This window comes from Podarcis raffonei, chromosome 1 (assembly GCF_027172205.1).
Source record: "Podarcis raffonei isolate rPodRaf1 chromosome 1, rPodRaf1.pri, whole genome shotgun sequence".
Classification (NCBI taxonomy): Eukaryota; Metazoa; Chordata; class Lepidosauria; order Squamata; family Lacertidae; genus Podarcis; species Podarcis raffonei.
The window spans coordinates 87,537,344-87,547,045 of NC_070602.1; the positions used below are offsets into that span (position 1 = coordinate 87,537,344).

The 9,702-nt window shown below is 43.2% G+C and overlaps 1 protein-coding gene across 4 annotated transcripts in view; it reads right to left on the reverse strand.

Moving 5' to 3' along the window:
* The window catches only part of SMARCAL1 (SWI/SNF related, matrix associated, actin dependent regulator of chromatin, subfamily a like 1), a 39,452-nt gene extending 36,455 nt beyond the window's left edge, over positions 1–2,997 (reverse strand). Inside the window, exon 1 of one of the 4 annotated variants that reach the window (XM_053402584.1) lies at positions 2,599–2,997. The gene's annotated coding sequence lies outside the window, so the exon portion shown is untranslated. Of the gene's footprint in view, positions 1–1,166; positions 1,316–1,388; positions 1,403–2,598 lie in introns of those variants that run through there. The other 3 variants (XM_053402559.1, XM_053402575.1, XM_053402570.1) reach the window with 3 other exon arrangements.
* Positions 2,998–9,702: the final 6,705 nt, after the last annotated feature.

A 9,702-nucleotide genomic window follows, 5' to 3' on the forward strand; every position in this document is an offset into this window, starting at 1 on the left:
TTTAGATAATATGTGTGTGTGCTATTATACTAGAACTAATCATAGAAGAGTCATTTCCTTCTTGCCTGTGAGAGAAATGGGAGGTGCCTCTTCCCAGAAAGTGCCTGCCATCTGCTATATTTGTAAGCTCTTGTATTAAACAGCCAGTATGTTATAGTAAGTAAAGTGCTGGATTAGAACCAGGGAGACCAGAGTTTATATTCCCTCTGTGATATTGAGCAAGTTATTACACTCAACCTAATCTTTCTCTCAGGGTTGTTGTGGGGATAAAATGAAGGGGAGGAGAACCATGTAAAATGCCTTGAGCTTCCTGGAGGAAAGAGAGGGTATAAATGCAGTAAATAAATAATAAATCATAGAATTGTAGAGTTGGAAGGGATCCTGACGATCATCTAGTCCAACGCCTTGCAATGCAGGAATATGCAGCTGTCCCATATGAGGATCAAACTGAAACCTTGGTGTTATCAGCACCATGTTCTAACCAACCCAGTTGTTGGCGTTTTGTTTTAACAAAAAAAAAAAAAGCTCTACAGATCAATTAGGGAAATAATAATGTCAAAAAATAGGGGGCGTCTTATACATGGATTGTGCCGAGGGTAGACTGGCAATTGGTTGTTGCCGCAAAAATAAGGGGCGTCTTATACATGGGGGCATCTTATAGATGGAAAAATACGGTACTTCAGACACGGAACAGCTATTTCAAGAGATTCTATCATATATTTCCATTTCTTCCCTTTCCTATTCGAAGAGCCCAAGATGGACTCAAATGTATCTGTATTTTAATACATCTTGCAGGTGCAACTGATATAATTACATCTGGCCTAACCTGAGTAACGCAACTAACTTTTTCACATTAATCTTAGATTAGGAAAAAGGCCCCTAGTTCTGAACATTTTACTTCTGAGCAGACTAGAACTCCCATGATAGAAATCAAGCACTGGGGTGCATCTTAACACTAGTTTAAGGAGTCTGACACATGAGGTCTGCAAGCCTAAACATGGACCTAAACTGTCACCTACACTGGCCATGTACATGAACAGGTGTGAGTACTACACTAGCATACTGAAACTTATACCAGGTGAAGAAAGGGAATTATTCATTCATAATGTTCAGCAGAAAACAATATGGGCAGAAATCAGGTAATTCAATAAGCATATTGTTTCTACCTCTTCTGCTCAAACAAGTAAGGTATGTGCTTGCCAAGTTTTGCTTCAAGTACTTGGTTATCCTTTGCACAGTTACATAAATTCCATCTCCAAATGCTGGGCTGAGTCAGACAATGTTGTGTTTGGTTTAGTGTCAGACCTGGTTGATTTTCCCTTGGCTGGATTATCTCTCACAATGACTGGGCATGTAAATTCCCCAGCATCCCCATCAATACTGCATACCTTTCCACACACAATTAAAATGAGACATCATTTGGATACGTGGTAAACCTCTTCACACAATCTGTTCAGATGCCAAATCAAATCATGCAGGCCTTTAAAGAAAAAAAGTTTTCACAGATTGAAATAAATTCAAAAAGAGGGAATATGAACCAAACCTCTTTCCTAAAGTGACAAACAAGATACAACAACAGAAGAAGCACTTGCAATCCAGGTGCTTCTTAAACAATAGCTCTAGATGGATTAGAATAGAGACAACAAGACTTAGCTAGAGACAAAAGGCACTGGAAACACTGATGACTGCCTCAAATAGAAGCAAACTTTACTGTACGTGGGTTCCCACCATTCACCACCTTCAGCTAACCAACCAAAAAAGTGCTATCTACAACTTTTTACAGATAAGAACAACAAAGTATCCAATTCAGGTGACACAAACAGGGTTTTTGCAAGGTACGACCTTTTAGCTAATCAGTGCTAAGAGATGCCAAAATTCACCATGAACACCTCCCTCGTTCTCTTAGAATGGCAATGGCACCCACCCAAGAGGCTCCAGCTGAAAAAAAGCCAGTGCTAATACTACTGACATCCAATAGTTCTTTAGCAAATTTTAAGTGATCTATATGAAGCTAAATTTCTTAAACTAGGTTTTACACATAGATTTGTACAGCTGGAGTTTATCAAATTGAAAGCATTTTTTAAATAATACAACCTAGTCAGATGGGTGGGGTACAAGTTGTTGTTGTTACAAACCCTGAAAAGTCTACTTATCAGAAACTAAAGCAGGAACAATCTTATGCATTGCAAGCAGCTGACATCCCTCTTTCAAGCCACTTCGGCTTTCTGGGGGGGTGGGGAGAACGTCTGTCTCCAGTCTAAGTCAGAAGGCTTTAAAAGTCAAAACATTTCACCCACTCAAGCGCAGAGATTCTTGACACAAATACCAGATGGTCACGCCTGCCACTGGGCTCAGGCAGAAACGAGTTCTGAACCTCTTAAGACTTCAGCCACCCAACCCAACAAGAGGAGCAGCTGTGATAAACTATTGCAGCTAATAACAACTAAAAGTCCTGTGCAAATTTGTTAGCCTTTAAAGTGCCACAGCACTCTCCCGCTGTTGTTGCTGCAAGAGACTTGGGACAGCCCCTTCTCTGGAAAGAGTATTGTTTCTGCCAGGTGCTTAAGAGGCCGCGAGATTCTCGCTTGGTTTTCCTACCGTCCAAAGTGGGGTTTACTCTCTGACCACTGCCCGATCCTCTTCAGTTCCCCGGGGGGGGCTCTCCATACCTCTCACTCACAAAATGGGGCGCCACCCCAATGCTCTAAGCCCCGCCGAAGGGCTCCCATCCCCTCTGCTCCTCGCGCTCTCTCTCTCTGCCTCGACCAAAACTCCCGCCCCAAACTCCTACATCCACATCTTCTCCCTTTCCCCAAATGCTGCTTATCCACCCCCGCCCCTCTTCCCCTAAGCTGTCGCTCAGCCGCTCCGTCCAACGCAAGCCACGTTTCTTTCTGCCCACAAAGCCCAAAGCAAACTCAGTTCCTGGGAAACGTCTCTATCGGATTTCATCATTACCCAAACTCCGCCGGCAACCTAAAAGGCCTCTTAACAACCTCCCCGCTCTTGACTACAACTCCCATCAGGCAACGCTCCGCTCCGCTCGCGCCTTACCTCGTGGGAACCGTGGTCTAGAAAAACTAGCCTCGGTGCACCATGGGAAATGAAGTCCCCCATCCACTCAAGCCACGTTCGTTTGCTGCGAGCTCCGCGGCTTGAAACCACCTCCGCTTAGCTCTTATTACGTATAGAACAATCCTGGGCAAGGCTGCTCTGAATTAAGTCGCCCCATAGTGAATGGGGCTTATTCCTTAGTAAGTGCGTAAGCGTTTAGGATTAATACAGCCTATGGCAATTCCTCTGCACGCCTAGAAACATAGAATCATAGAGTTGGAAGAGACCACAAGGGCCATCGAGTCCAACCCCCTGCCAAGCAGGAAACACCATCAGAGCACTCCTGACATATGGTTGTCAAGCCTCTGCTTAAAGACCTCCAAAGAAGGAGACTCCACCACACTCCTTGGCAGCAAATTCCACTGTCAAACAGCTCTTACTGTCAGGAAGTTCTTCCTAATGTTTAGGTGGAATCTTCTTTCTTGTAGTTTGGATCCATTGCTCCGTGTCCGCTTCTCTGGAGCAGCAGAAAACAACCTTTCTCCCTCCTCTATGTGACATCCTTTTATATATTTGAACATGGCTATCATATCACCCCTTAACCTCCTCTTCTCCAGGCTAAACATGCCCAGCTCCCTTAGCCGTTCCTCATAAGGCATCGTTTCCAGGCCTTTGACCATTTTGGTTGCCCTCCTCTGGACACGTTCCAGTTTGTCAGTGTCCTTCTTGAACTGTGGTGCCCAGAACTGGACACAGTACTCCAGGTGAGGTCTGACCAGAGCAGAATACAGTGGCACTACTACTTCCCTTAATCTAGATGCTATACTCCTATTGATGCAGCCCAGAATTGCATTGGGCTTTTTTAGCTGCCGCGTCACACTGTTGGCTCATGTCAAGTTTGTGGTCAACCAAGACTCCTAGATCCTTTTCACATGTAGTGCTCTCAAGCCAGGTGTCACCCATCTTGTATTTGTGCCTCTCATTTTTTTTGCCCAAGTGCAATACTTTACATTTCTCCCTGTTCAAATTCATCTTGTTTGTTTTGGCCCAGTTCTCTAATCTGTCAAGGTCGTTTTGAAGTGTGATCCTGTCCTCTGGGGTGTTAGCCACCCCTCCCAGTTTGGTGTCATCTGCAAATTTGATCAGGATGCCCTTGAGTCCATCATCCAAGTCGTGATAAAGATGTTGAATAAGACCGGGCCCAAAACAGAACCCTGTGGCACCCCACTAGTCACTCTTCTCCAGGATGAAGAGGAACCATTGATAAGCACCCTTTCGGTTCGGTCAGTTCGGTCAGAACTTTCATTAAAGTTCTGTTAAAGTAAGTGGGGTTTACTTCCGAGTAAACGTGGACAGGATTGAGCTGCTGCAGGGAACTTTTTTCTCCCCTCTGCGGATAAAGGGGTCTAAATGTTTGTGGGGGTCCATAGAAGTTGGTCACTCATGGTTAAGATATGCCCTTCTGAAAGCTCACTTAAAAAGAAACCCTCCTTAGTAAAAGGTTTGAAAAGTCATCGGCCTTCTTTAAGGAGCTTTAGTGTAAGTCATAGTAGATAGCTAACAGATTCAGAGCTGCACAAAAACACATCTGTTCTACCTTTTGTAGCCCCATTTAATTTATTTGCTCTTTTCTTCACTGTTTTTAAGTGTTTTTCAGCTGTTTTATGGTATCCCGTGCATCATATTGAGGTGTGTGTGTGTTTAATTCATTATCATCATCTTTGCAACCCATTCTGGAAGCCTTTTTTGACTGAAAAGTGGGTAAAAGTTCTTCAGTTAAATAAATGTCGCATCTGAGAGCAATTCTAACTCCTGCAGAAATGAGAAGCAGCATCAAATTATATAGGCCTCATCTTCCAACTACTGACCATCTCAGATGGATTCGGAGATTAGACATGACATTAAAATGGACAATGCTTTAGGAAAATGAGCAGCTAAGAGGGTAAAAAAGGAAGAAGGCAGATTGATAGATGTTAGATGTCACAGGGAAACATTAATGGGATTATTTATTTAAGAGCAGACAACCTTTGTGCATTGACGGAGATACACACAGAGAGACCTTTCTCTGTTACATGTTACAGGGTGGCTGCAAATGGGATGCAAAAATGGACGTTCATCATGGACTCTATGCTATGGAGCCCACACATAAAGCAGTTAGCGGAGCTTTCCACCTTGTGCTGCTGTTGCCCATCACTTGTTGTTAGTAATAAAAGAACTACATGCTCCATGATTTCTTTTGTAGCTTTTTGTATAGGGTAGAGACAGAGATGAGCAACTGAGCAACTAGAACAATGGTTGATTGCAGCTTGATTACCTACAATCCTTGAAACTGGTGCCAAAGTTTTGTAATCGTTTTGTAGCGAAACTCTGCGTTTTGTAACAACCACAAACAGAGCAATAGGCTTTCTTTCTTTCTGTGGCAATCACTCGTAGCTGAGTAAGTTGTCTTCCAGTCTTAACAGTGAGTTCATAAGTGACTGTGGAGGCCAATTCTGGATCCACACGTCCTTCCACAGTGGGAACATTGGTTTCTGGGTGGGAGTTGATCATGGTGTGATTTGCCAAGCACGCCTTGCTCTTAGCATGTTTTACCCTTGCGTCCCGGGTTCGAGTGTCTTCAAAGCCCATGACACCTTTGGTAAAGGCTGTTCTCCAACTGGAGCACTTGCAGGCCAGTGTTTCCCATTTATCAATGCTTATACAGTCAAACCTTGTTTTGCATCGCCCTCCGCTTGCATCTGCTTCGGCGAACATCCGCGGCAAACCCGGAAGTACTGGAACAGGTTACTTCTGGGTTTGCCGCTCTCGCATGCGCAGAAGCGCTAAATTGTGTTGCACGTGCACAGACGCAGCACTTTGGTGTGTGTCATTTTCAGGTTGCAGTGGGGCCTCCGGAACAGAACCACTGTACTACATTTTTAAAGATTTGCCGTGAGAACATCTTTAAACGTCTTTTGTTGTCCACCGGTATTTCACTTTCCATTCTTAAATTGGGACTAGAGTAGTTGCTTTGGAAGCATCCAAACAACATGACCAGTCCAACGAAGTTGATGTTGAAGAATCATTTCTTTGACACTCGTGAGCTTTGCTTCTAAACCCCGCATTTTGTAGTGCCCCTTAAACAATAGACACTCAAAAGCCGGGGGGACACAGGGATACCCAAAAACCCAACATCCATTTGCCCCCAAACCGGTGCCAAACTTTTGTAATCGTTTCATAGCATTCTGTAGCGAAAACCCCTAAAAACTGACCCCTAAAAAATGCCAGGCCAAATGGCCAGGCCATGGGCCTCTCTTACATGCAGTGTCCAGAATCTCACAGGGAGAAAAGAAAACAGCTGTGGTCTGTAATACCATTGAGATGGGTCATTAAGTCAATAGCTTACTAGATTGGCAGGTTTTGCTTCCACACAGTGCTGCTCCCATTTTACTTTCCTCCATATAAACAAATGAGTGCTATTTATGGAGGCCATAAAATAATGGATGTGGAAGATCACTCAAACAAGGAACCCCTGCCTGCATTTTGAAGTGACATATTCTAGGACAGGGTGCATTATGATATTTCTAAACATGAATTTTGGCTGTACTGGACTAGAGATAATTGTGAATGGTCATCCAGATTATTTTTATATGAACATATAATATATATGCAACATTTATGACAAAATTACAAGACCACATAAAATACAATGAATAAAATGAAAATAAAAATGAAGGAACTGTGTAATTAAAACATCAGGTACTTATCGGGGGGGGGGCGACCTGTTGGAATAAAATTGCCTTAACCAGTTGGTAAAAAGGAACCACAGAGGAAGCTACATGAGCTTTCTGGGACTATCTTGCCACTGTCAGCTGTGCTTCTACCCTACTGGGGGGTTGGTATTTGTGGGAGCTCCAATTGGAGAACAGCCATTACCAAAGGTGTCATGGGCTTTGAAGACACTCAAACTCGGGACGCAAGGGAGAAACGTGTTAAGAGGAAGGCATGCTTGGCAAATCACACCATGATCAACTCCCACCCGGAAACCAATGTCCCCACTGTGGAAGGACATGTGGATCCAGAACTGGCCTCCACAGTCATGGACTCATTGTTAAAAACCGTTTATGGGAGACAATCTTACTCGGCTTGAGTGATCACCAAAGAGAGAGATTTGTGGGAGCTATCTGACCACATGTATGCACACATACACATTGATGAATGTTCAGCCAACATCATAAATGTGAGGGCCACACATCTTACACTTGCCTCTGTGTGGCCCTTCCCTGTTGAAAAAGTTACAACTGATGGGTAGGATGGTAGAATTTCTCTGTGATGGTTTCTTAGTCAGCCCACACCACTTGTTCCAAGGACAAGCATTTAGATATGAAACATTCTTTCCACTCCACTTCCATTTTGTCCAAGAAGCTGACTTGTTATCTGCTCCCTGCGTTCTCTTCTACAAAGGGTTGCTCTGGGATCAGAACATGTTAAGTTTCCATTTAATGGGTGAGATGGGAAGAACATAGCTAGCATAGATCAGCTTGAAATATTGACAGATACTAAACAATGCTTATTCCAGGAAAAAAGCTCAGCAAGCAATAACAGGAGTGCTCATAAAAGCAGTGCACTTTGCATGTGTGCTGTTATTTTTTCCAAAGAGATGTCACTGGCATGGCAGGAGGTGAGTAGCCAAGGTTTAGTCCCTGGAGCGAGAAAAGGATTGCTTTGTAAACCATTTGATCCTGCAAAGAGAAGATAGAGCAAAAGCCCGAGATGGAATTTATTTGAATGATTACATCCAAGAAGGGCTGCTTTCAATGACTAGAGGGTGATCAGGAAATAAGTATTAGTCTAAAGCGCTAAGGAGCTGAATGCCTTTGTACCTAATTTTGATATATAGTGTTATTTACTCTCACTTTTTCTGCATGCAAGCAGGTCCGTCTTTAGGAGAGGCAGCACTGGGGTGCAAATATCTGCCCAGCGCCCCCAAATTACCACGGATGGGGGGGCAAAGCTGCACACTGCCAGCCATGGGGGTGCAACTCTCCCCCAAGCTGCTGTGGGAGAGCAATCCCCGCAGAGGCTTGGAGGGAAGCTGCACGCCCACCAGCCATATGGTTGACAGTGCGCAGCTGGTGGGTGTGCAGGGAAAAGGGAAGCCTCCGGCAAAGCTTCGCAGCTCCCCCACTCGCTGGGGTGCCCCTGAGAGGCCGACTCCCTGGCGCAACGCACCACTAAGCCCTATGGGAAAGACGGCTCTGCATGCAAGCAAACTCAGCACTCTTCACAATTTTGGATATGTGAATGTTTATGAAGACAGAACAAAATCTGGAACTAAATTTACCCTAAATTCAAAATCCGCTGATTTCTTCAATGCAAAATCATCTACTACTATTACTAATCCTTTGTAGTCAACTTCCCATTTTTGAAACTGTAAACTCTAGCATTTATCCATGCAGTATGATGTGACCATTTGGAAATAAGGCTAACAAAGTCATGGGCATAATATGCTTTGTACAATTGGTGGTAGTAGCAGGACAATCCATGGTAGCTTTCAGACTCGTGGTAGAAACAGGTTGTATGAAAAGCCACTTTAATTGCCCTCCAACATTTTTCCCATTAAAAATAGGGACGTCCCTTTCCATAATGATAATTTTACTATTTATATCCCATACATCTTACTGGGTTGCCCCAGTCACTCTGGGCAGCTTCCAACTTATATAAAAACCTAATAAAACATTAAACATTTTAAAAACTTCCCTATACAGGATTTCCTTCAGATGGCTCAGGGGTCAGATAATTCTATACCCTCCAACATTTCTCCAATGAAAATAGGGACGTCCTAAAGAAAAGCGGGACATTCCAGGATGCTATCAGAAACTGGGACACCTTCTCTAAATCAGGGACGTCCCTGGAAAATAAAATAGGGACACTTGGAGAATCTGCTTTCAACTGATCCCTGTGGTGCAAGAACCAATTTATCTCCAGCAACTTGCTGTGGAGTGGACTTTATGCTACTGCCAGCCAGGGCCGGATTTAGATGAAGAGAGGCCCTAGGCGACTTCACTTGTGAGGCCCCTCCCCATCCCTCTCATGACTAGAAGAAAATGGAAGAGTGTTATAAACAAAACTGAGTGAAGCCAAGGATGATGATGGGTATTTAAAATTCTGCAATTCACCATTTCTCCTCTAAAGGACATAAGATGCTGTTGTTAAATACCATGGTGATTTTTTAAAAAATTGCATAAAATTAACACTGAAAAACTTTTGCAATAACTGAACTTTGTAAGCTTTTTGTAGAATAAGCATTATTTTTTAGGAAAATGTAGTTGTAATGTAAATACATTGAGTTTGCAAATTATATTGCCTGGGAAGGATAAATAATATGATCATGATTACCTGACAGTGTGGCACTTTTAGATTCTACTTTATGTTGTCATTAAAAAGTAAGTTTTAAACTACAACCATCAAATACAGTAAGGCTAAAATGTTTTTTTCCCTAGCCCTCCTCATAGCAAAATCATCCAAAACTTCATCAAAATTTGTTTGTCATAAGTTTGTCACTTTCAGTGTACAGAATGCTCAGTGCAGACAACCTGTCTTGGGACATTGTTGTCCTTAATTAATTTTTAATTCTTTTGAGTCCTGAAATACTCCTCTCTCCCAAGT